This window comes from Callospermophilus lateralis, unplaced genomic scaffold (assembly GCF_048772815.1).
Source record: "Callospermophilus lateralis isolate mCalLat2 unplaced genomic scaffold, mCalLat2.hap1 Scaffold_43, whole genome shotgun sequence".
In the NCBI taxonomy this organism is placed as follows: Eukaryota; Metazoa; Chordata; class Mammalia; order Rodentia; family Sciuridae; genus Callospermophilus; species Callospermophilus lateralis.
Window position 1 is genome coordinate 15,688,918 of NW_027514380.1, and position 7,088 is coordinate 15,696,005.

The following is a 7,088-nucleotide window of genomic DNA, read 5'->3' on the forward strand; positions in this document are numbered from 1 at the left end:
TGAAATCTCCATTGCAATGTTTTAAAAATTCCACAGTTGGTCAAAGATAGAACTGATCAGAAAAACATTAACCTAGGTCTGTAGGATCAAAATCTTGAGCTCAAAAAATAAATAAAGAATCTATGGAAAAAATAATGAGTCCTAGATAAAATGACTGGCCAGTAATTAGTAAATACCACACAATATACCTTTTTTCCACTTAGGCCTCATATCAGTCTTCTTTTGAGTTTACAGGCTTCTTTCATTTGCATTTGAAAATAAGTCATGGCTGAGGTCTGGAAGGAGCAGGAAAAAATGGCTATTCTGAGCAGACACCTCAGGCCTAAGGCATTTTAACCATAATTTTCTGGTTAGGATGTTGAAAATTATGATACAAGTTTAAAATACAATTCACAAAATTTTATATAATTACGAGTTGTTTTCTCAACAGATACCATACTACGATTCAGTATCCTTGTCCAAATTAATGCACTGGCACACACAGTGACATTTTCCCAGGCTACCCAATTCAAAATTCATGAAAAAAAGACTGAATGATTGGGAAATTACTTGCCAACTTGGAAGTAGAGTTCTTTAGTTTTCCATCCTAAGTATTTAAGTTCTTTGGCATATATTATCTAAAATCATAAACTAAACAATTACCTAAACCCGACTTTTACCTGCAAGATTTTGCAATGCTTCAAAAACCCATTCAGATACCAGATTGTTACAATGAAACATCGTCATTTAGACACACATTCAGCTAAGATCATTCTCAAAAATCAATTTATAATATCAACACATTATTTCACATGTCTTAAAGGGCCAGAAAAAAGGCACAAGACAGAAACAAAGGAACTCCAGACTATGTCTGGCAGACAGAAGCCTTTACAACAGAGCAGATAAGAGAAAAATCTCCTACACCAGTGGCACCACAAATGTCCCCACAAGGGGCCCAGATGTTTTCACAGAGGAGCAACCTGAAATGTAAAACCAAGGGTCTCCATGGTGACTTTACTGCATTTAGTGTCCCCTTTTTCTTTTTCTCTTTTTTAAGAGGACAGAGGTGGCATAATCCTTACAGTGCAGGGGACGAAGGAGGAAATTCCCTGAAGCAACAGGGCTTTGGCAGATGCTGGGAGTCCCTCAGTCCCTCCTTTTACTTACAGGATTAGCTCTTCTGTTTCGGTTCCACCTCAAGCATGCTCCATCTCCTAACATTTCAGTCGTCAGCTCTCAAAAAGTTCTGGGACAGGGCGGGGTATCAAAATTTTTAACATAAAGTTCGGTTCCTGAACTTGAAGCCAATTAAATCCAATTTAATAATGAGGGCAGGGTTTTGAGAAAAATAAAATGGGAGTTTTATTGCTTTGCTAACAAAGGAAAAACAAGGGGACTCTGCCCAAAGGTTGTGACTCTCTTGATCTGGAGGGACCAGGGATTTTTAAGGAGTTTCACTTGTTAACCTGGGATATACTCAGTTCTTCATTCCCCAGCAGGCATTGCCGTCTGGAGTGGGTGTGCTCCAGTCAGCCAGCTAGGGGCTTCTCTCATCTTGCTTAAAAAAGGGTGGTAAAGTTCATCGCAGTTCCTTAAAACACAGTCCAAAGGGGTGTCAAGCTTACTTGCTTTGTTACCCATTTTCACCTCCAATATCCTTTAAATTTTACCACAGAAATCACACAAAAAAACGCACAAAAACAAACAAAAAACATATAGAACACAGAACAAAACACAAAGAAACAGAAACCTGGTGAAGAAACAGAAAAACAGAGGAGCAATGCAACGTCTTGCTAAAGCTCCGGGGTAGGAGCTTGTGCGTTCCCCTCGGCACCTCTCTACCCTTCCAGAGGAATTCCCTACAGAACAGAACAGAGGACAGAACGATTGTCATTAATGTCCTGGACAGGAGTGAATGTGAGCCTCCCCAGGCCACCTCTCTGTCATCAGAAAACATCTCCCTTAACCAGATATCAGATGTTATAAAGGCGTCACTTACCTATGGAGGCCTCCTCTACCAGGTGCTTGCTAATAGTTTTAGTGCGGTGGTTCACTGCAGTGCTCCCCAGAGTGAAGGCTCACACCAAGGCCTTGTAACATCTCAAGTTGTGCACGCCCTACAGTGGCTCTCCTGCCCAGTGCCCTGGAGGGAAGGCCAGCTTCAGAATTTTCAGTAGTCTGGTCTTGTGATCGGGTCGGGCAGCGTCATCTCACAGGGGAACTCCAAAATGTTAGGCCAGGACACAGAAAAGACCACTGACTCCAATTAAAATCAAATTAAGGCAAGCTTATTATTAAAACCCGCCGGGCTGCCTCTCCATCCCAAAATGGTGGGAACAAGACAGCAACACCACCTTTCCTGCAGCCCAGCTATATATCCCAGAAAGTTACACAAAAGGGGCTTACAGATAACAGAACTTTGAAAACATGACACTTATGGTAGTTTACATTTTTTTTTGCTGGCCCCAACATCAGAAATTATGAGGACCATTAGAGCCTCAGAGAGGGTCGTTGTCTGGCCTGGGAAGGAAAATATTTATGAGGTGTCACTAATGTTTCAGAGAGCGCAGTTATCTGGTCAGAGAGCCAGGCATGGATGAGTTCAAGGCATGGGCAGGCATTCCAAGCAGGTTCAGAATTTGCAGTAATTTATAGTAAAGCCAAAATTATCTTTTCACAGCTTTCTGGCAAGACTGCTCCCAATTTTAATAAAAGATCAGGTTGGGTCTATCAAGCCTGTCCCTTACTTTTGGAAACTCCTCTGCAACCTGCAAGGTTGTGAACTCCTGAGCATTTTACATTCCAGATATGTATTCACAGATTTTCGAAATCTTCTCCTCCAATTGCATCTTACTTGGGGTGAAGGTAATATCAAGGCATTGTCCTGGATGAGAGTGGGAAGATTTTTGTGTAGCACATATTTGCATACACATTTAGAAGATCACTCCTCCTAAACACTGTTGGAAAAGTAAATTCAATCTATTTGGGGAGCTTGCTACTGAACAACATTATACATAAATCCAAGTTCATTAAATAAATAGTTTTGGATCAGTGGATGATATATATTTCAAGATGAATTTAAATTGGCATATATATTGCTACATTTTAATGTCCGTGTGTGTTTTGTGTTTAAAATGTTTGTGATTTATGTGGATTTATAATCAAATTTTCACAAGATTATTCTCAGAAATATTCATCCACCTGAAATACATATTTTTTTCCTAGTACTGAAAACTAACTTCAGTGAATGGTGCATAATTATCCTAAAAATTCTAAAGTAACTGACCCAGATTAACATCAATGCAAGTAGATTTCTATGGGACATGATGTGTATTTTGATGTTCATTTTTTTCAACACTGGTACATTACTATTTCTGCAGTTAATGCACATCATACAATATATATTTCATCCAATATTTCGCAAATTTATAGGCATGTGTTTCACGTTCAATTACTTCCTGCTTCAGAACACATGTATTCCTCCAGGTTTCTTGACTATTCTTTTCATGAGACTTCTTTCCAAACACATTATTTTTGCTTTGCATAATCACTTTTGAAGCAAAACTCACACACCTTTCAGGATAAACCATAACCCTAATATTACCATTAGATGTATAACTGGTTGGTATGAATGATTGTATATCAATATGAGATTTCTTTTATGTTTTCAGATATCAATTCAATGCATTATTTTAAGTGGAATCAGTTATATTATTTACACAAAGTATGATCTATTCATGCTTTATCTGCATATTCATAGACACAGGGTACACCTATTTGTAACCTGAATACTAATTTATACGTCTACAAAATATTGCTACAAAAATGGTGAAAGAAATACTCATGTCACCTTATCTACATATACATTTTTTTTCACAATAATATTCTGGACACAAAATGCAAAGGTCACACTTATGATTTTACCAAAGCCTAAATGGAAAGTGAGCATGGATTAATGAAAACATCCATGTCCTGGTTACCTAATGCTCTCAAAGATCAATCCAATTTGTGACAACATATTTGTTTCTTCCTAAGATTATACATTCAAAGTCAACGAGTTTGAAAATATCAAACAAATTACACACTTTATACTTTTGCTGATTTCCTAATGTCTCTATTTATATCTGCTTTCCTACATATTTTCCACAATTCATCATTGTGACTGACTCTTCACATGGGCTGACATTTACGTTCAGTCTCTACCCGAAACCCTATTTGTAAAGAACTTTTGGTAGTCAGAGCGAGAACATTCCAGAGGTCGCCAGGCTCGGCACTGCCGGTGTGGACACGGACGTCGCTGTGACAGCCCTTCCTGCTGCTCGGCGGCGGCACCTGCCTGGCCGCCCTCCGCTCGCCCGCCCCGCCGCTCTGGACCCGGTTTCCAGCGCCTCTTCCTCCCAGTCCCGGGTGAGCCGCATTGGGTTTATGTCTTTATTTGACGAAAACCAGCTGTTGCGCAGCCATTGGTACCTGTATTGGGGAAACATAGCGTACAAGCAAGGAGCTTACAGCCTCAGTGGTGAAAATTTTTTCATGTCAGAGACCGAGAACTCTTGCAGTCGTTTATGTCATCCCTACTTCTCCAGACAGAAGATACCAAAAAGTTGTAATCAACGATCTCTTCATCTTATTGATAAAGCCACTAATAAGCCAAAATGTCTGTCAACGTCAACCACAGCGTGTCAGACCAGTTCGATCGCTACAAGATGCCCCATCTGATTGCCAAGGTTGAGGGCAAAGGAAATGGAATCAAGACAGTTATAGTCAACGTTGCAAAGGTGCTTAATCGGCCTCCAACGTATCCCACCAAATATTTTGGTTGTGAGCTGGGAGCACAGACCCAGTTTGATGTTAAGAATGACCGTTACATTGTCAATGAGGTGAATAAGCTGCAAGACATGTTGGATGGATTCATAAAAAATTTGTTCTTTGTCCTGAGTGTGAGAATCCTGAAACAGAACTGCATGTCAATCCAAAGAAGCAAACAATAGGTAATTCTTGTAAAGCCTGTGGCTACCGAGGCATGCTTGACACACATCATAAACTCTGCACATTTATTCTCAAAAAACCCACCTGAGAATAGTGACAGTGGTCCAGGAAAGAAAGAAAAGGAAAAGAAAAATAGAAAGGGCAAAGACAAGGAAAATGGTTCTGTATCCAGCAGTGAGACATCACCACCACCATCACCAAATGAAATCAGTCCTCCTCCACATGCTGTGGAAGAAGAGGAGGATGATGATTGGGGAGAGGATTCAACTGAAGAAGCTCAGAGGCGTAGAATGGATGAAATTAGTGACCACGCAAAAGTTCTGGCACTCAGTGATGATTTGTAAGAACTGTAGAAGAGCGTGTCAATATTCTGTTTGATTTTGTTAAGAAAAAAAAGAAGAGGGTATCATTGACTCATCAGACAAAGAAATTGTCGCAGAAGCAGAAAGGCTGGATGTAAAAGCCATGGGCCCTCTTGTTCTGACTGAAGTTCTTTTTAATGAGAAAATTAGAGAACAGATTAAGAAATACAGGTGCCATTTCTTATGATTTTGTCACAATAACAAAAAAGCTCAACGATACCTTCTTCATGGTTTGGAGTGTGTGGTGGCAATGCATCAAGCTCAGCTCCTCTCTAAGATTCCACATATCTTGAAGGAAATGTATGACACAGACCTTTTAGAAGAGGAGGTCATCATCAGCTGGTTGGAAAAGTCCTCTAAGAAATATGTTTCAAAAGAACTTGCCAAAGAGATTCGTGTCAAAGCAGAACCATTTATAAAGTGGTTGAAGGAAGCAGAGGAAGAATCTTCTGGTGGTGAAGAAGAAGATGAAGATGAGAACATTGAGGTGGTGTACTCAAAGACTTCCAGTGTACCGAAAGTTGAAACTGTGAAGTCTGACAACAAGGATGATGTCATTGATATTGACGCCATTGAAAAGAATGGATGCAACCTAGCTTAACAGTGTAATGCTGCAAATTTTTCTCCATTATCAGCCAGAAGTGCAACATGAATGTGTAAAAGCTAAAATGGCTTAACATCATGCTACACTTTAATACTAAAAATATATTACTGTGAGTGGTCTGTAATTAGCCCAATGAGACATCTAGGAAGTCCATACACACATCAGTGAGCAAATGTAGTTTGCTTATTTATAGCATGTTTCTTTTGGAAAAACTAGTGGTGTACACATTTGGATCACATTTATACAGTTATAAAAATAAAGATTTGCGTTTGGTCATTCTTCAGATTTTTGGCTCTGAATGACTTAGCTAAAGTAATTGGCTCCTTTTAAATGTGGTGCCATCATTTAACCTGATATGGTCCTTGGAGCCTGGTAGATTTTGTTAGGTGCTGAGACCAATCAGGGGTTTTCAGCAGAATGTAAACAAACTTGTTTGTAATGATCTTACTGAGCTGTTAAATCTAGTACTTTTGAATTTTTTTAGTCCCTCAAATTGGCATCTGTAATTTTTTTCTGCTGAGGTAGACTGATAATCAAATGACAGTGCAACATCTTGTTGAGAAATAAAAATAATCTGAGTGTCCTATAAATAATTTTAAGAACTAGTTTTGAAGTTTGGAGTTGTGATTTTTCAGTTCATGTACACTAGCCCCAAATTTTAGTCTTTGGAGTCATGTGCATTGCACGTTGGATGACCCAGGGAAAAATTATTAAATTAACAAACAAGTATTTTAATGTGTATGTAGTGGTTGCTTTGTACCACGAGAAAACTCAAACTTTGAGGTGTGATTAAATAATAAATTCTGATTTTATTTGGGGTAAACAGGGAAAGGTGCATTTAATATCTAACAAGAACTCAGCAGTTTTTCAGCTTTTACCCTTAAGGTTTAAATTATAATTTCAAAATGTTGAGACATTCTATCTTGTGTTCAGTATGTCATGCACCCCCAAAAAAAGAAAAAAAAATATTGAGGTTTATTCAATGCCATTTACATTTGGACATGTAGCTTATGCTGTTTTAGATTTAGGTTATTGCCTTGCCAAAAAAGTGTTGCTATATTTCAAACTGGATTTTCCCCCCCAAAAAAATGTCTTATTTAAAAAAGAAACAAGTTAAAGGCATATTTCTACACACCTTTCTCACCACTGGACAG

At 38.8% G+C, this 7,088-nt stretch overlaps 1 pseudogene; it reads left to right on the forward strand.

Moving 5' to 3' along the window:
* Positions 1-4,634: 4,634 nt before the first annotated feature.
* LOC143390396 (eukaryotic translation initiation factor 5 pseudogene) lies at positions 4,635-5,931 on the forward strand (annotated as a pseudogene).
* The last annotated feature ends 1,157 nt before the right edge of the window (positions 5,932-7,088 follow it).